The sequence below is a fragment of the Oncorhynchus mykiss genome, chromosome 21 (assembly GCF_013265735.2).
Source record: "Oncorhynchus mykiss isolate Arlee chromosome 21, USDA_OmykA_1.1, whole genome shotgun sequence".
In the NCBI taxonomy this organism is placed as follows: domain Eukaryota; kingdom Metazoa; phylum Chordata; class Actinopteri; order Salmoniformes; family Salmonidae; genus Oncorhynchus; species Oncorhynchus mykiss.
The window spans coordinates 42,533,958-42,554,046 of record NC_048585.1 but is presented as its reverse complement, the minus strand read 5'-3'; the positions used below and the strand labels follow the sequence as shown (position 1 = coordinate 42,554,046).

The window sequence follows — 20,089 nt, the reverse complement described above, 5'->3', positions numbered from 1 at the left end:
CAGCAATCACTAACATTGAGCGGCTGCTGCAAACATACTGACTCAACTCTAGCCACTTTAATAATGGAAAAATGGATGTAATAAATGTATCACTAGCCACTTTAAACAATGCCACTTGATATAATGTTTACATACCCTACATTACTCATCTCATATGTATATACTGTACTCTATACCATCTACTGCATCTTGCCTATGCCGTTCGGCCATCACTCATTCATATATTTTTATGTACATATTCTTATTCATTCCTTTACATTTGTGTGTATAAGGTAGTTGTTGTGAAATTGTTAGGTTAGATTACTTGTTAGATATTACTGCATGGTCGGAACTAGAAGCACAAGCATTTCGCTACACTCGCATTAACATCTGCTAACCATGTGTATGTGACAAATAAAATTTGATTTGAATGCTGAGCTCTAGTCAATGAACAGCATCCTTACATAGGTATTCCTCTTGTCCAGACGGGATAGCCATCTCTGCAGCAATCAAGCCTTTATGGTAGAGTGGCCAGACAGAAGCCACTCCTCATTAAAAGGCACGACAGCCCGCTTGGAGTTTGCCAAAATGCACCTAAAGGAATCTCAGACGATGAGAAACAAGAATGTCTTTGAGTGGCCCAGCCAGAGCCCGGACTTTAACCCGCTCAAACATCTCTGGAGAGACCTGAGAATAGCTGTGCAGCGGCGCTCCCCATCCAACCTAACAGAGCTTGAGAAGATCTGCAGAGAAGAATGGGAGAGTTCCCAAATACAGGTGTGCCAAGATTGTAGTGTCATACCCAAGAAGACTCAAGGCTGTAATCGCTGCCAAAGGTGCTTCAACAAAGTACTGAGTAATGGGTCTGAATAATTATGTAAATGTGATATTTCTGTTTTTTATAAATTAGCAACATTTTCAAAAAATCAGTTTTGGCTTTGTCATTATGTTGTATTGTGTGTAGATTGATGAGGGGGAATTTAAAAAAAAAATCAATTTTAGAATAAGTATGTAATTTTCTTAATTTCATAATGTTCCTTAAGACCTGCCCTTAATGAATTATCTTAGTGATGGTGTCCATTTCATGGATTTTAACATTTGCAATTTGTGTTTTAGTTGTTTTTCGTTTGTACATTGGCTATACCCTACAGTTACATAAACGAATGAAAATGCTATTGTGTTTGTTGAAGGGAAAAAATGAGGGAAAAAATGCATCCTCTCCGCCGGGGAATACCTGTATACAATGAGGCTAATCTCACCAGAACAGGCTAGCCAGAAGTATAAAGGGGGGAAAAAAAATATTTTTCTCCCCGTCGGGGAATTGAACCCCGGTCTCCCGCGTGACAGGCGGGGATACTGACCACTATACTAACGAGGACTGGTTATGTTGTGAAGTTTTACCTTTAAAAAATATATATATTTTGGCTATATATTTTGGCTATATAGAGTATGACGTCATACTCTTGAGGAGGATTAGCTGGCCAAGCAGCTGTCTACTTGCATTAATATTTTTTTATGACCGATATCAATGACAAAAACATTTTTGCAGATAACATTAGAAAAATATATTATTAAGTAAATATTTACAACCTGTTGTGCCGAAAAAGTAACACCACAAGTCATTATAAAAGAGAATGCTAACAAATGTCGCTACAGAGTGCTTATACTAAGGGAAAACAAACATTTTTTCAATAATTTTTCGTAGCATAGAATGAACATACCTTTCAAATTCTGTGCATGTTATTTAATAGTTTTGACAAATGTAATTCATATTTAACATTTTGCTTGTTTATGAGTGGGCCGGAAGAAGGAATACCAATCCCAAAAAATGGATGCGCCCTTGTTACCAGGCATCATAAGGTGAATAAACTAAAATTATATTACATGCTCTCCTCTCCTCTAAACCCTTCAATCATCTTGAATCATTACACCTTGTAGCCATGTAACCTATGGACTAGGTTTTTACCAATAATTTATATACACACACAAAATGACTGAAATGGGGCGCTGTTTTGAAGCTGCCGCACCTCCATCTTGGCACTCCCCCACCATAATAAAAAAGTATTTTAGAAGCGATGGAAACGCATGTATTAAAGTCTTGATTTGTTTTCGTCACGTTCATTCTATTACAGACAATTTAATGCATACTTTTAAATTATATTATGTTAGCACATTTTTTTTAAATAAAAAAATATATAAAAACATTTAAAATATGTTATATTTTTTAATTGTTTGAAAGTTCTAATGTTACTTTCCCCACTGCAACAAAAAAGGAGTTCGGCCGACCGGTTGCTTCAAAGCCTCTCACTGGCCAATACTTAGTATCAGCAATCCAGACTTTAAATACGTCATTGTTTTTTACAGAACATAAACCATTCTCCCTTTCCATACAACACCGTGTCTCTGTGGCGCAATCGGCTAGCGCGTTAGACTGTTAATCTAAAGGTTGGTGGTTCGAGCCCACCCAGGGACGGATTGTTTTTATTTTTAACAAACGCTACAGCATTTAGTGACTCATCATTCTAGCACCATTTTAGATTCATAACAGTTGTTTTGAAGTAAAGACATTATCCTCCTATTTTTTTAAATGTGTACACTACTATTTAAGTGGTACCTAGTTAGTGAATTAGTAAACCATAATACCATGTTTTTTCCCCCTTCCAAAACAATATTTGAAACGCTGCACTGCACAGATGTACACTGTGAGAGACAGGCAAGAAAGCACAACACAGCGACAAACAAAAGACAACTTTCAAGAAAGCCGGAGAAAAGTTGTATTTCCTGGGGAGGGGAGGATTTTATTTTATTTATTTCACCTTTATTTAACCAGGTAGGCTAGTTGAGAACAAGTTCTCATTTGCAACTGCGACCTGGCCAAGATAAAGCATAGCAGTATGAGCAGACAACACAGAGTTACACATGGAGTAAACAATTAACAAGTCAATAACACAGTAGAAAACAAAGGGGGAGTCTATATACAATGTGTGCAAAAGGCATGAGGTAGGCGAATAATTACAATTTTGCAGATTAACACTGGAGTGATAAATGATCAGATGGTCATGTACAGGTAGAGATATTGGTGTGCAAAAGAGCAGAAATGTAAATAAATAAATAAAAACAGTATGGGGATGAGGTAGGTGAAAAAGGGTGGGCAATTTACCAATAGACTATGTACAGCTGCAGCGATCGGTTAGCTGCTCAGATAGCTGATGTTTGAAGTTGGTGAGGGAGATAAAAGTCTCCAACTTCAGCGATTTTTGCAATTCGTTCCAGTCACAGGCAGCAGAGTACTGGAACGAAAGGCGGCCAAATGAGGTGTTGGCTTTAGGGATGATCAGTGAGATACACCTAAAGGAGCGCGTGCTACGGATGGGTGTTGCCATCGTGACCAGTGAGCTGAGATAAGGCGGAGCTTTACCTAGCATGGACTTGTAGATGACCTGGAGCCAGTGGGTCTGGCGACGAATATGTAGCGAGGGCCAGCCGACTAGAGCATACAAGTCGCAGTGGTGGGTGGTATAAGGTGCTTTAGTGACAAAACGGATGGCACTGTGATAGACTGCATCCAGTTTGCTGAGTAGAGTGTTGGAGGCCATTTTGTAGATGACATCGCCGAAGTCGAGGATCGGTAGGATAGTCAGTTTTACTAGGGTAAGCTTGGCGGCGTGAGTGAAGGAGGCTTTGTTGCGGAATAGAAAGCCGACTCTTGATTTGATTTTCGATTGGAGATGTTTGATATGAGTCTGGAAGGAGAGTTTGCAGTCTAGCCAGACACCTAGGTACTTATAGATGTCCACATATTCTAGGTCGGAACCATCCAGGGTGGTGATGCTAGGCGGGCATGCGGGTGCAGGCAGCGATCGGTTGAAAAGCATGCATTTGGTTTTACTAGCGTTTAAGAGCAGTCGGAGGCCACGGAAGGAGTGTTGTATGGCATTGAAGCTTGTTTGGAGGTTAGATAGCACAGTGTCCAATGACGGGCCGAAAGTATATAGAATGGTGTCGTCTGCGTAGAGGTGGATCAGGGAATCGCCCGCAGCAAGAGCAACATCATTGATGTATACAGAGAAAAGAGTCGGCTCGAGAATTGAACCCTGTGGCACCCCCATAGAGACTGCCAGAGGACCGGACAGCATGCCCTCCGATTTGACACACTGAACTCTGTCTGCAAAGTAATTGGTGAACCAGGCAAGGCAGTCATCCGAAAAAACCGAGGCTACTGAGTCTGCCGATAAGAATATGGTGATTGACAGAGTCGAAAGCCTTGGCAAGGTCGATGAAGACGGCTGCACAGTACTGTCTTTTATCGATGGCAGTTATGATATCGTTTAGTACCTTGAGTGTGGCTGAGGTGCACCCGTGACCGGCTCGGAAACCAGATTGCACAGCGGAGAAGGTACAGTGGGATTCGAGATGGTCAGTGACCTGTTTGTTGACTTGGCTTTCGAAGACCTTAGATAGGCAGGGCAGGATGGATATAGGTCTGTAACAGTTTGGGTCCAGGGTGTCTCCCCCTTTGAAGAGGTGGATGACTGCGGCAGCTTTCCAATCCTTGGGGATCTCAGACGATATGAAAGAGAGGTTGAACAGGCTGGTAATAAGGGTTGCGACAATGGTGGCGGATAGTTTCAGAAATAGAGGGTCCAGATTGTCAAGCCCAGCTGATTTGTACGGGTCCAGGTTTTGCAGCTCTTTCAGAACATCTGCTATCTGGATTTGGGTAAAGGAGAACCTGGAGAGGCATGGGCGAGGAGCAGCGGGGGGGGGGCGGGGCTGTTTGCCGAGGTTGAAGTAGCCAGGCGGAAGGCATGGCCAGCCGTTGAGAAATGCTTATTGAAGTTTTCGATAATCATGGATTTATCGGTGGTGACCGTGTTACCTAGCCTCAGTGCAGTGGGCAGCTGGGAGGAGGTGCTCTTGTTCTCCATTGACTTCACAGTGTCCCAGAACTTTTTGGAGTTGGAGCTACAGGATGCAAACTTCTGCCTGAAGAAGCTGGCCTTAGCTTTCCTGACTGACTGCGTGTATTGGTTCCGGACTTCCCTGAACAGTTGCATATCACGGGGACATATCACAGGATGTTTTTGTGCTGGTCGAGGGCAGTCAGGTCTGGGGTGAACCAAGGGCTGTATCTGTTCTTAGTTCTGCATTTTTTGAACGGAGCATGCTTATCTAAAATGGTGAGGAAGTTACTTTTAAAGAATGACCAGGCATCCTCAACTGACGGGATGAGGTCAATGTCCTTCCAGGATACCCGGGCCAGGTCGATTAGAAAGGCCTGCTCACAGAAGTGTTTTAGGGAGCGTTTGACAGTGATGAGGGGTGGTCGTTTGACTGCGGCGCCGTAGCGGATACAGGCAATGAGGCAGTGATCGCTGAGATCCTGGTTGAAGACAGCGGAGGTGTATTTGGAGGGCCAGTTGGTCAGGATGACGTCTATGAGGGTGCCCTTGTTTACAGAGTTAGGGTTGTACCTGGTGAGTTCCTTGATGATTTGTGTGAGATTGAGGGCATCTAGCTTAGATTGTAGGACTGCCGGGGTGTTAAGCATATCCCAGTTTTGGTCACCGATCAATTCACAAATGGTGTCCAGGGCACAGCTGGGAGCTGAGGGAGGTCGGTAGCAGGCGGCAACAGTGAGAGACTTATTTCTGGAGAGAGTAATTTTCAAAATTAGTAGTTCGAACTGTTTGGGTATGGACCTGGAAAGTATGACATTACTTTGCAGGCTATCTCTGCAGTAGACTGCAACTCCTCCCCCTTTGGCAGTTCTATCTTGACGGAAGATGTTATAGTTGGGTATGGAAATCTCAGAATTTTTGGTGGCCTTCCTGAGCCAGGATTCAGACACAGCAAGGACATCAGGGTTAGCAGAGTGTGCTAAAGCAGTGAGTAAAACAAACTTAGGGAGGAGGCTTCTGATGTTGACATGCATGAAACCAAGGCTTTTTCGATCACAGAAGTCAACAAATGAGGGTGCCTGGGGACATGCAGGGCCTGGGTTTACCTCCACATCACCCGCGGAACAGAGAAGGAGTAGTATGAGAGTGCGGCTAAAGGCTATCAAAACTGGTCGCCTAGAGCGTTGGGGACAGAGAATAAGAGGAGCAGGTTTCTGAGCATGGTAGAATATATTCAGGGCATAATGCGCAGACAGGGGTATGGTGGGGTGCGGGTACAGCGGAGGTAAGCCCAGGCACTGGGTGATGATGAGAGAGGTTGTATCTCTGGACATGCTGGTTGTAATGGGTGAGGTCACCGCATGTGTGGGAGGTGGGACAAAGGAGTTATCAGGGGTATGAAGAGTGGAACTAGGGGCTCCATTGTGAACTAAAACAATGATAACTAACCTGAACAACAGTATACAAGGCATATTGACACTTGAGAGAGACATACAGCGAGGCATACAGTAATCACAGGTGTTGAGTTGGGAAAGCTAGCTAAAACAGTAGGTGAGACAACAGCTAATCAGCTAGCACAACAACAGCAGGTAAAATGGCGTTGACTAGGCAACGGGGCCAACAGATAAAACAAACAAGCAGAATGGAGTACCGTGATTAATGGACAGTCCAGCGTGCATCAGCTATGTAGCCAAGAGATCAGATTGCTAGCAGATTGCTAGCAGTTTCTCCATGTGCAACAGGCTACAGCCCTCTGATACGCAGTACAACCACATTTTGTTTACTCTTTAAGAAAAATGAAAATTGGGGGGGCTACTGGCTGCATCAAGGAAAACTAAACTTACCTAATTTACTGTTGAAAATTGTGATATTTTTTGCAATATATTTACAATGAATCTTACAACAGTGTGAGAACATTCCGACAATCTCAGGAGAGGTTCATTCTGATTTGAGTTACAATTTCTGAAGATCAGCTCCTGACATCAAAACAACTGTTATATGAATCCACTGCTAAAATCAAAATGACCGTCCCTGGGTGGGCTCGAACCACCAACCTTTAGATTAACAGTCTAACGCGCTAGCCGATTGCGCCACAGAGACAAGGTTGCTTACCGTGTCAGAGTTAAAGCATTTTGTTTCTGAAATAACACATGAGCGTCACGAGCATAGGGTTTCAGGTTTAAAATGAAGGGAATTGAAAAAGCCACAAACAGCCCGGCTAGCTCAGTCGGTAGAGCATGAGACTCTTAATCTCAGGGTCGTGGGTTCGAGCCCCACGTTGGGCGCTAACTTTTGAATATTAGGTTTTTTTATATGAAATGTTATTTTTCAAACTGGAGATGTTTTGTAATGAGTAATGGTCCAAAATACCTTCATCCAGAATCCAGACACTCATTAGAGGCGATGGGAAGCGTCTAGAGGCTGTTATTTTAGCAAAAGTAGGTTCTACTAAATATTGATGTGATTTTTCTATTGGGGTGCCCAAATTTATGCACCTGTCTACTTTTGTTTTGATGCATATTGCACATTTTCTGTTAATCCAATAAACCTAATTTCACAATTTAAATATTACTGTGTCATCAGTGCCATCAGTTATTTGATAGATCAAAATGAAATTGCTGATCCAAACACACAATTATTTATAAATGGAAATCATGGAAATTGTCAGGGGTGCCCAAACTTTTTCATACGACTGACTGTACGTGTGTGTTGGAGTGTCGGTGTACAGTCATGGCCAAAAGTTTTGAGAATGACACAAATATTTATTTTCACATAGTCTGCTGCCTCAGTTTGTATGATGGCAATTTGCATATACTCCAGAATTTTATGAAGAGTGATCAGATTAATTGCAATTAATTGCAAAGTCCCTCTTTGCCATGCAAATGAACTGAATCCCCCCAAAAACATGTCCACTGCATTTCAGCCCTGCTACAAAAGGACCAGCTGACATCATGTCAGTGATTCTCTCGTTAACACAGGTGTGAGTGTTGACGAGGACAAGGAGATCACTCTGTCATGCTGATTGAGTTGGAATAACAGACTGGAAGCTTCAAAAGGAGGGTGGTGCTTGGAATCATTGTTCTTCCTCTGTCAATCATGGTTACCTGCAAGGAAACACGTGCCGTCATCATTGCTTTGCACAAAAAGGGCTTCACGGGCAAGGATATTGCTGCCAGTAAGATTGCACCTAAATCAACTATTTATCGGATCATTAAGAACTTCAAGGAGAGAGGTTCAATTGTTGTGTAGGAGAATTCAGGGCACCCAAGAAAGTCCAGCAAGCGCCAGGAAAGTCTCCTAAAGTTGATTCAGCTGCGGAATCGTAGCACCACCAGTACAGAGCTTGCTCAGGAATGGCAGCAGGCAGGTGTGAGTGCATCTGCACGCACAGTGAGGCGAAGACTTTTGGAGGATGGCCTGGTGTCAAGAAGGGCAGCAAAGAAGCCACTTCTCTCCAGGAAAAACATCAGGGACAGATATTGATATTCTACAAAAGGTACAGGGATTGGACTGCTGACACAGACAGCATGTAGGATGCTACATTTTTCACCAGTTGCAATTGTAAGGCCTAATTTAAAAAAATACTACTTCTATTAGGCTGTTAAGCCTCATAACTGGCTGAGGTAGGCTAAGTTATTTTATATAGGTCTAGGCTCTGAAGAAATAGACTCCAATTAAGCCCTCTTGTTTGTAAAGTCAAATTAAAATGAAGATTATTGTTGAAATGAATTGCCTGACAGGTGTAGTCTTTCTCCATCTGTTGGTGTGCAACACTTGCATTTTCAAATCTGAGAGTAAATAAAACCGATTATATTGATAAGTCACCTTGTCCGAGAGAAATTTACATGGTTATCAAAACGACACAATAGGGTAAGCCTACGCAAAACACAGCCCTTATTTGCAGTGTTTCTAAAATCCACAATGGATCAAGTGAATGGTTGAAAAACCATTGGAGCCATTTCTGTGTTTACCGCTAGGTTTTATGGGTATTATGAGGTGTCCACGGTGGGGCTCAGTTACAAATACTATAACATTTACAATATTTGATTAGTTTCAAGTTAGTAGCCTCTAACTTCAACACATCTAAAATAACAGAGTACAATTAAACCAACTAAAATAAGAAAATTAATTTAATGTTTTGTTTAAAGTTAAATAAATAAAATACTGAACACTTGTGAGTGCTACAATCAGGAAGGGTTTGGGGAGGGGTAGTAGGTTGAAGGTATACAAAGGGAGGGGCTAGTCTTGTACACACAGCCCGGCTAGCTCAGTCGGTAGAGCATGAGACTCTTAATCTCAGGGTCGTGGGTTCGAGCCCCACGTTGGGCGCTTCCTTTTGAATAGGAAGTGATTTCACAGCTTCCCTAGTGGTAATTGGAAATCCTTAAACAGTGGTAATTGGAAATCCTCAAACAATGGAATTTAATCCCTATATTTTTCAGTATATAATCAATCTTTAATAAGGATAATTTCTTAAAGTACATATGATATATGATACATGATTAAAATACTAACACAAATATTTTTGTAGTATTGATGTTTTATTAGTAGTATTTCTCCAACTTAAAAAACTACTAAAATAATAGAGTAAAATTTAACCAACTATAAAAAAATAAATATTAAAATGTATTTAAAAAAAATTGTGAAGTAGTACAATCTTGTCTTTACGTGTATGAGCACAGTGAGGTTTAGAGGTGCAAAAACAATGTGCGCCCAACGTGGGGCTCGAACCCACGACCCTGAGATTAAGAGTCTCATGCTCTACCGACTGAGCTAGCCGGGCAACTGACGGAATAAGGGAAGGAGCTCACTAAGAACATAACAAGGACACTCCCCTTCTTCTCTCTGTACTGTGTGTTTCTTGAGACTTGGGCTGACCTGGAATGTGCTTGTGCCCTGAGACGAGTGAGTGAGTGAGGGGAAATGAGAGCAGAGGGAGAGCAGCAGGCTCAACCAATACCCGCTCGTTTCTCTACAGACAGAAGAACTAGGCAATAGTTGTTTAGAGAACGCAGCACTTCACTGTTTGAGTGAAAGAGATGTGCATGCTGGCAGCTACAAATACATTTTTCGGACCACGGATAATAAAAAGAAAAAAGAAAAACTTGTTATACTTCTATTCGGAAAATTCTCTATTACAATACTAGTTTTGTCAGAGTACTCGGCACACCCCTAGTTGCTAGTTAGTTAACTAACATTAGCTAGCTGGCTAGTGTTTGTCTGGGGAGTTCCATTTGTTGCAGAAGCTTACTAGCTAGCTGACTAGCAAGCTAGTAGCTAACAACCATAGCTAGCTACAGCTCCTCTCCACAGATAGGGTTAGTTATAAAAATCTTTGTTGTCTTTGCTGTTGGTGGCTTGTTCTCTGTTGTCTAGCTAATGAGCTAGCTGGCTAACGTTCATCAGGCAGCTGTATTGTAGCCAACCAGGAGTAGAAAAGCCAATGGGCAAGCCACTACCAGTAGTAGTGTTGTCATACCAGAATTTTGACTTCAATACCGATACCAGGTTTAAAACAATGAAAAACAATGGATACACTACAAGAAAGCCAAGGAAATGGTTACAGTAGGTATGGGTCATCAAGTTATAGCAGCAATCTACCTCACCAAGCAAAGTGAGAAGAATAAGAGCACCACATTGAAGCTACCCAGTAACACCTGTATGGGTGGTGTTGTCATCATGTTTGACAGTCTCCTGGAGGGGAAGGAGTCTCTCCAAGAAATGGCCATATCACAGTCTGCCGATATGGACAGCCCCATCAAGAGGATCCTCCTGGATGATCTATTTTGGGAGAAAGTGGTAAGCAGCCTGAAACTCCTGTAACCTATAGCAGTAGCCATTGCACGGATTGAGGGAGACAATGCCATCCTGACTGATCTTCAGACTCTGCTTGCATATGTAAGAGAAGAAATCCGTACTGCCCTGCCCACTTCACCGTTGCTCCAAGCAGAGGAAACTGCAGTTATGAAATACATCAAAAAAGCGTGAAGACTTTTGCCTGAAGCCCATACACGCCGCAGCGTACATGTTGGACCCCAAGTATGCTGGGAAGAGCATCCTGTCTGGTGCAGAGATCAACAAGGCCTGTGGTGTCATCACTAAAGTGTCTCGCCACCTTGACCTGGATGAGGGCAAGGTTCTTGGCAGTCTGGCGAAGTACACATCCAAGCAAGGGCTTTGGGATGGAGATGAATTGTGGCAGTAGTGCCAATATATATCTCATCAGCCACCTGGTGGAAGGGACTTTGTGGATCTGAGGCTCTTTCCCCTGTTGCCTCCTTCATCCTCCAAATCCCACCAACATCAGCTGCCTCAAAGCGCAACTGGTCCTTGTTTGGGAACACACACACACCAAAGGACGCAACATACGGACCAATACAACAAGGATTGAAAAATTGGTGGCATCTGGGCAAATGTTTGTCTTTTTGAGCCTGACAATGAGCCATCCTCAACAAGGTTGGAAAGTGATAGTGAAGATGAGGCCTCAGAGTCTGATGTTCAAGAGGGGAACATTGGGGAGGTCCAGGGAGAAGACATGTAAGCCTGAGAGGAAGACAACCAAAGCATTAGTTTCTAGACTATCATTTTACAGATGTATGTTGAAAAAGTTTTTGGGAGATGTGATGGATCATTGGGGATCATTCAATATTCTCTTTCTTTTGTTGTTCAGTGAAATCATCCCATGTGAAAAGTCAACTAATTTAATTAGTTCAATTCGTAACTAAATAGTTTAAAAAATATATATATTGGAAGGATTTAACAATTTGCAATTATGTCTACTTATGATAAGGTCAAATGTTTATGTTTCTGTCTCCATATGATATGGTATCCGATGCAAAAAACATCTACATTTAAATGGTATTAATATTAATTTGCATATATTTCTGAAAATGTCCATATTTTACTGTTAATTCACACCTCTGAGTATTCCCCAAAATGTGCAACCCTACAAATAACATTTTATTTTATTGTGAAAGATGTTTTGATCACATTTGATCACAAATTATGGAAATTTGATGTTCAATCAACTTTAATGGGTAGTGCAAGTGTATTGCCTAACAAAAACAATATAATGTACTCTAATTTACAGTACTGGAGCATACTAAAGGTCAATTTTGAAATATGCATCTTACATTTTTTGCTTTTGGAGTAACTGTTTGCTAAAATAACAAAATTGAGAAGACATAATGATGTCCTGTTTTGGTGATTAAATCAAAGTGCACATTATATTTAATAGTATACTTATATTTTGGATCAATGGTTGTGTGGTGAAAGATGTATGCACAATTATAGGTTTGAATGTAAGACTGGCTGCGTTACAAGTACTACCCGTTTGGAGTTGAAATGTCACCACATACTTTTGAAAATAGCACCAAAGCAAAAAAAAACAAAAAAAAAAAACAGGTGACTTCAATTCGGGTCTTTTTTGTGCAGTTTTATTAAATAGAGAATACATCTACTGGGTTCGATACTGCGACGCACTGAGTCGCATATGCGACCGTTTGACTTGGCAGTGCGACACACATTTTTTTTACTGGTTGCAATAGTGCCAGTGATTTCTTGTTACCTGGTCACGTTAGATTTTGGTTCACAATTCGCTTTTTTTAATCACAATGATTTACTCATACAGTAATGTGCAATTAACCAAAAATATACCAACTTTCTGAAGAGGCAAAGGGAATGCCCTTGTCTGTGTGTGTCAGGGCTCGACATACAGGGACATTTTTGGAAACCCTATGGGGTAGTCGATCATCCCCGCCAGTAGCCTGCATAGGCAATTATTTATCGAGGCTACATAATTGATAAAAAAAACAGATGTATTCTCGACGCTGTCGTTATGTTGATTATTTATCACACGCACAAGATAATCTATAGATAATCTGTCGGACTGAGAGCGCTCTCAAACAACTGGTTGTTGCATGAGTGAAGACCGACAGGGGTAGGAAAGCAGTAAGATGTTCCAAGTTATGATATCTACCAGTAAATGCTAATGCAAAAACAATTATTCAAACAAGCTATTAAAAAAGTTCTACGTCTTGGTTGAATATTTGCGATGCGCAATTCAGTCATCATGATGCAGCCTACTTTGTAAATCTGACATTTCCTTTGGGCTCTTTGGTTCTTGAAAAGTAATTGAAGTTATGGTAGACAATTTATAAGTTATACTGATCCAATATAATTATCTGTCACTTCATTTCTGATCAGTTTTTATGAGCGATGTAAGTGATACGTTTTTTATGAGAGACGTAAGGGCTTTGGTTTGTTTCCTAACGCTCGGTGTGGTAAAACCATGTACGGTTATTATGAGCTCGACAACATTGAATGTTGGTTGTAACTTGGTCTTCCAATCAAAGTGTTCCCTTACAAAGGGAACCAGGTTTTTGGTCACTTTCTCGTTTTTAAAACATGATACAGTAACCCCTCAATAACTCTTCAACATCTCAAATGGCGAGACTGACTAGCTACCACATGGACAGACTTTATTAGTTTGTTTGTCAGGAGCATGTTGTCTATATAATCGGGCAATGCCGTAAAAATAATGTGAATGGCAATGCATAATGCCACTGGGTAGGCCTATTAATTTTTTTAATTATTCTTAAACTTTTTATATACGTGAGTTCCAAACATCTCCAACATCGCTGCCCCAGCATGAGTTTTTTTATGCACGTGATGTCAGAATGCATTCACCGTTCCAAATGTGATTATTATGCAAAAGGATGGTACACGCGCTGCCTGCTAATTAACAACAGGCTGTTTCAACTTGTCAATTTCAAATTATTTTCTAACAAGTTCTAACAACACGAGGGCCCCCTCAGGAGACTGAAAAGACTTGGCACTTGTCTTCAGACTCTCAAATGGTTCAACAGCTGCACCATCGAGAGCATCCTGACTGGTTGCATCACTGCCTGGTATGGCAACTGCTCGGCCTCCGACCGCAAGGCACGACAGAGGGTAGTGCGTACGGTTCAGTACATCACTGGGGCCAAGCTTCCTGCCATCCAGGACCGCTATACCAGGCGGTGTCAGAAGAAGGCCCTAAAAATGGTCAAAGACTCCAGCCACCCTAGTCATAGACTGTTCTCTCTGCTACTGCACGGCAAGCGGTACTGGAGCGCCAAGTCGACGTCCAAAAGGATTCTTAACAGCTTCTACCCCCAAGCAATAAGACTCCTGAACAGCTAATCAAAGGGGTACCCCGATCCCTCTTTTATACTGCTGCTACACTGTTTTTAAAATATTCATAGTCACTTTAACTCTGCCTACATGTACATATTACCTCAACTAACCAGCACATTGACTCTGTACTGGTACAACCTCTATATAGCATAGCTTGTTATTTTACTGCTACTGTTTAATTATTTGTTACTTATTTTTTTACTTAACACGTGTATTATAAAAAATCCCTCTTAAAGCATTGTTGGTTAAGGGCTTGTAAGTAAGCATTTCACTGTAAGGTGAAATTGTAACCAGGAAATTCCTTTTCCTGTAGTACACAAACATCTCCTGTTGTATTCGGCGCATGTGACAAATAACATTTGATCTGATTTGATTTGTATTTTCTAACAGTTTGAATTGAGGTGTGTTCCGCCTCCTCATTAATTCACATAGAAGTAGCCCATTCCAGCATTGCAGACAATTTATGTTTGAGGCTTTACTGAGCCGGACAAACTCTTCTCTTCGAGGAGAGCCCACGCACTTCACCAATGTTTGCGCAGATCAAATATGCAGACATTTGTGCTGTCTTGCACGAATTGGAACATTTTCAGGCTGGCGCTCGCATCGCCTTACTTTTTGTTTTCCTTACAAATAACAACTTTGGACATGTGTACTTTCCTATCAAAGTAAGTTCCTTATTTTATTTTTATCATGTTGTTGTTTCTACTGTAGGTACATACAGTATGCATGTATGTATGTACGGAGCACAATGTATTTACAGTTTTATTCACGGTTTTAAGTATTGGTGACAAATAATGCATTCCGATTATTGCATAGATTGTAATGGACACCTATGATGTGTGTAAAATACTTTTTTGAAGGTTGTACTGATTGTAATGAGCTAAGGCTAAGTTATTTGCCAGCTATGTGTGGCACCATGTTTGTTGACATTATACAATGCATTCTGGGTGTCATGTTAAACGTCTGTCAGACCAAAGATGTTATAATGAGGAATGGTTCACTCATCTTTCGGCTAAACTTACGGAAGTGAATGAAGGGAAGTGAATGATCGTAGACGACACACCCCCTTCAACATGCATACTATAAACAGACCAAACTCATCTCCTCTTATTATCTTTGGTTGATGGAACAAACAAAAAACATGGCGGCATGCACAAACTACCCATCAACTTATTACTTTTGATTTCTAGAAAGTGTTTTACTCAATTATTTCGATCAATGGTGAGCTCTCCCGTGATGTGATTAATTATAAATAGTAATTGCTATTAGCTCATTCATATTGTATATTTCTGTCAACTGAGAGTTATACAAATATGAACGCTAATTTAGTTGTTTTTCAAAAAAAGAAAAATTAAGTGAGTTTGAGAAGGAAAACCTGAAAACTGGGGGAAATCACAGTGCTTCTCCCCCCTTAGAATCTTTTTTTTGCAGTTTCAAGTATGTTTTTTTTTCATATTCTGCCCTCTAGAGGATTTAGCAGAAAATAACACATGGCACTTTGAAATCTGCAATAAATACACTTTGCACATTATTTTCAGTCTATTTTCTTTGCTTTCCAAATCAATGTAAGAACACAAGGGCATGCTAATTTAAAAGATGGCTTGTCATTATTAGCATGGTTCTGTATGGAATACAGGCACATTATGGGACACAGGCCAGGTCATTATACATTTCTGTATAAATAAAATTGTTGAACCAAATCATGTGATGGTGCCACCAACTGAAAAAGTTGGTTAGCACCAGTGCCATCAGCGGAAAAAGTTAGTGTAGAAGACGGCACCTAAATGTTACATCAAATATATCCCTAAAATAAAGTAAAGATAAATGGCTGGTGCGTTTATAAATGTTTTTGTTTTATTTTATTGGTCAGGTATGCCAACCTCACGTGTTGCAGTGTGAGTAGACTGGACTTATCTGAGTGCTGACCTCTATGCATGATAGGCTGGTGAGTTATGTTATGACTGGAGGTTTGTATCTGCTTTTTTTCACGTGCTTTGATCGTTTTTGTGTAATGAACAGGGCCTATTTCTCTTTAATCAGGATACAAGGATGGAAGACATGTCAGAAACTCAACTCAATCAAGGCCAGCTGTCACCCAGCAAATACAAATACACTGCATTGCAAAAAAAGGCACATGACAGATGCAATGTTAATTTCTTCCCATGAGAACAGACAGACAGAGTACTTAACTGATTATTCCTATTTTCAGACTGGAATAAAGCTGGGGTCCTACCTGGTGTCAAACATTAAGCCATCATGAATGGTAGGGCTTTCCGCATCAGTTGAGCTATTCATAATTAAAGGTACAATAAAAATAGCAGGGTAGAGGTGGTATTGTTATTGACGTTGCTGTATTTATGATATGATAACTAACAACAGTTTATTTTCCTGTAGATTAAGGAAGAACAGCTCTGAGATCCCTAAACAAGAGATGATTATCTGGCTGTAAAGACTTGAAGATAGGCCTTATTTGGAGCACTGTACCGCCTTTACCCAAAGTTATTTTATAGCATATGAAATTGATATTTTGGTCAATAAATCATCTTGATTACTTTGATTTCTACAATTTGTGCTATGGCTGTGCATAAGTGTTATAAAGTGAGTGATTAGTATTTATAACTAATAAAACATGAAAACAACTCATTCTAAAATGTCTAGAAATGTCTTAAGTCGGATGTCTCAAGACATTGGTATTTCTATGGACTGTCTTAAAGACGTCTTCATTTTCTAAGACAAGTCGTAAGACAGGTCTCTAAATGCCTCAAGACGTCTTAATTTATATGTCTTTAGACATCACAGGGAAGGAATATCAGGGGAATCTCCAAATCAACCTGGTCCCAGAGCATTTCGTATTATTCTGTACGTAAATCCGAGGCACACCATTTATTTATGTTATGTTATATGTTATGCTTCGTATGGTATGTATTCATTTGTCAGTGTCTATCACTCATTTCGTATGACAGGTTACAAATTACTTTTCATTTTATGTTTTGAGTTTGCAAAACATAGAATATGTTTCGAATTAGCAAAACGTATGATATTTTATGAATTCTAGCTAGGTGGCCAACGTTAGCTAGCTGGCTAACGTTAACTAGGCTATGGGTTTAGGGGAAGGGTTAGCTAACATGCTAAGCAGTTGCAAAATAGCTATAAAAAAAATAGTAAGCAATTGAAAAGTTGCTAATTAGCTGAAGTTGTCCTTGATGAGATTTGAACTCGCAACCTTTGGGTTGCTAGACATTCGCGTTATACACCCGACCAAACTACTTTCATTTTTGCCTTAAGTAACCATCGGTCTTATGTACCCATACCAAACGTCACATATCATACTACTGTTTGGGATTTACATTTAATATGGTGCGTCTAGTCTATGAGACCAGGCTTTCCCAAAAGAAAGTGAAAGTTCTGTACTTTTCTGAACTGAGATAAAGGGCTCACTCGGCCATATAAATGGGTAGAGGCAGCGTACCACCATTCAACTTCGAAGAAGACTAAGTAGAAGAATAAGCTATATCAGACAGATTCTTACATTTACAAAATGGGTGGAATCTACAGTTATTTATACCCAGAGGTAAGTAACCTACATTTGACTATTCATACTAAGATCCTTTCTGTTGGCAACTAGTCTGTAATCTGAAATCTATTTAGCAAAATTCTGAGAGAACATCCACAATTTCATAATTTTAAGGTGCCCGCAAGCATGAATGTATGCATTCCCCAAACCATAAAATGCTAGACTTACATTTAAATGCATTATTTGTTGTTTTTCAAAAGAGACACGATCAGGAAATATAAGGGGAATGGGAAATCCTGTATGATTACTTCTCACTTATTAGAGTGAACTAACTTAGTCTGTTTTGCCCCAGTCTTCAGGGGAAATCACAGTTGTCACTCAGACAGAGACCTATCAGGACACAGACAGGTGAGCCTAGAACCTAGAATCTCTCTCTCCTTGGTCAAGTCAATCAAATTAATTTACAAACCCTTTTTACATTAGCAGATATCACAAAGTGCTTTACAGTAACCTGGCCTAAACCCCAAAGTGTAAACACTCCTGTCTATCTTTCACTTTCCCTATAAGTAAACTTCCCCTATCCCCACCCAGGTCACCTGAGCAACAAGGTAATAACACAGGGGATTCCCAGCCGTCAGGGAAGAGCCATGTTGGCCCTCAATTAGACAGCTCAGACAGGGAGGGGAGACCGTCTAAAATGTGGGGGGTCTATCCTTGTGGGGACCTAAAATTCCCCCAAGTCATTTCCCAATGAGGACAAGGGCTATTATAAATGTAGGGGTTTATGTTAAGGGTTAGAATTAGGGTTACGGGTTGATGTTAGGGGTTAATGTTGGGGTAAGTGTTCGGTTTAGGGTTAGGGGTGAGGGAAAATAGGATACTGAATGGAAATTCATTTTACATAACGTGTGTGTGTGTAAATACCCTGGTTTAAGCCTTATCTCTTTTACTATTGCTTTGAAAAGTGAACATCGGTTTCTGTCCACCCAGGTCACCAGAGCAACAAGGTGATAAGACTAACACAGGGAATTTCCTGGGGGAATCACGAAGTGCCTTAGGTGTAAGTAGGCTTAACTCTGTATATGACTGAAACAAAGACCAACTCAAGGAAATTATGTTTATGAGTGTGGGGTTTCCCCCTAATCAAAGCAGCTGGTTGGGTTAACATTTAGGGGAAATAGTTAAGGGTTTATTGTTTTTATATTACCACCACAACATAAACCTTTTTAAAATGATATATTCCGACTTGTTTATAACCCCCGTTTTTCTCTTGATTATTAAATATCTGCGTGCTCTTTTTATTAAGGCCAATGACAACATTGAGGATGTGGACAAGTTCAATGTCCTTGTGAGGTGTGCGGGAAAGACCATGGACATAGACGTGTTCCCTCTGGAGAGAATAGCAGTTCTGTTGGAAAATGCATGTCAGCAGGCAGGAAAGAAATGCAGCACAATGAAGCTTGTTTACAACGGTAGGCTATCTATCCACATGACGCATCCTTATGAGTTAAAGCAGTAGGCCAGTTGTTTATTTCCTATGGATTGTTGTTGTTTTGTTGTTGACCGGTGTAGAACAAGGTCATGAGAATCTTACATAGGCTAGGTAATTCACAGTTAAACACTTAGCTGTAAAAGTATTGTATACTAAGATATGAATGGAAATGGTCTTTCTTTAATAATAAAAAACAGCTTCTAAAAGATTGGTTTGATGACTTCTGTTTGCAGGGGAAATGCTGGATGAGAGCAAAACAGTGAAACACTACAAGCTACGAAGAGGAAACTCAGTCAACCTCATTCATGCCTGTTAAAAGTATGTAGCCTAAGTTAAATGTGTTACTTATTCTTACTGTTCGTGTCATCATAGCTGCAGAAAGCAGAATATAATATAAATTGGTATCTTTGTGTCAAAACTGAGAAAGGCTATAAGATGCACTACACATAAATGGTATTACATAGTATCATTACCTACAATTTTATAAGCTAATCTTTGAGTGCTGGTGCCCTAGCATTACATTGTAAAAAACTATTGAGGCCCTAGACGCTAGCATTACATTTTACCATTAGGCCTACCTGCAATTTTGTCCTGTCTATTTGCTTTTAACAATAAAACTGATATTTATCCAGACTTGTGATAATTGTAGGCTACTTATTCTACAAGATCACAATGAATATTCAATTCGTATCATTTTAAGAAGCTAAAACTAATGCAAGAAATCATCAGGATACAACAGCAAACTAGATTAGAATAAAATATTGAGCTAACGTTAATATGCCTACATGGTTCCCTGACAAAAAGGTGTAGTCGTAGACCAGGCTTCAAATGACCACTAACACAGCGAAACGTTGAAATTTAGCCTACTTCATAATAAGCCAACTTACATCTAAGACCTAGAAGGCCAAATTATATTATTTCTTACTTCAAATAACTTACAAGTTGTGTGAACATCCTCGTGGTTCACGAACTCACGTGTTTACTGAGACATAAAATGTCAAGCGAAAAAAATGGGGGTCCTATAGG

At 40.4% G+C, this 20,089-nt stretch overlaps 1 long non-coding RNA gene and 5 other non-coding genes across 7 annotated transcripts; 4 read left to right on the top strand and 2 right to left on the bottom strand.

Annotated features, from left to right (window-relative positions):
* The first annotated feature begins 2,378 nt into the window (after positions 1–2,378).
* On the top strand, positions 2,379–2,452 carry trnan-guu. Its single transcript has one exon. It is a non-coding gene; the product is annotated as a tRNA-Asn (tRNA).
* Positions 2,453–6,906: 4,454 nt separating this feature from the next.
* On the bottom strand, positions 6,907–6,980 carry trnan-guu. The gene has a single exon. It is a non-coding gene; the product is annotated as a tRNA-Asn (tRNA).
* Positions 6,981–7,092: 112 nt separating this feature from the next.
* On the top strand, positions 7,093–7,165 carry trnak-cuu. Its single transcript has one exon. It is a non-coding gene; the product is annotated as a tRNA-Lys (tRNA).
* Positions 7,166–9,136: 1,971 nt separating this feature from the next.
* On the top strand, positions 9,137–9,209 carry trnak-cuu. The gene has a single exon. It is a non-coding gene; the product is annotated as a tRNA-Lys (tRNA).
* A 381-nt stretch (positions 9,210–9,590) lies between these two features.
* On the bottom strand, positions 9,591–9,663 carry trnak-cuu. The gene has a single exon. It is a non-coding gene; the product is annotated as a tRNA-Lys (tRNA).
* Positions 9,664–14,418: 4,755 nt separating this feature from the next.
* On the top strand, positions 14,419–17,161 carry LOC110500467. Of its 2 annotated transcripts, none has more exons than XR_002470112.2 (4): positions 14,419–14,722; positions 15,928–16,002; positions 16,098–16,320; positions 16,452–17,161. It is a non-coding gene; the product is annotated as an uncharacterized LOC110500467 (long non-coding RNA). The 2 variants fall into 2 exon arrangements; XR_002470113.2 differs by having other exon boundaries at positions 16,098–16,360.
* The last annotated feature ends 2,928 nt before the right edge of the window (positions 17,162–20,089 follow it).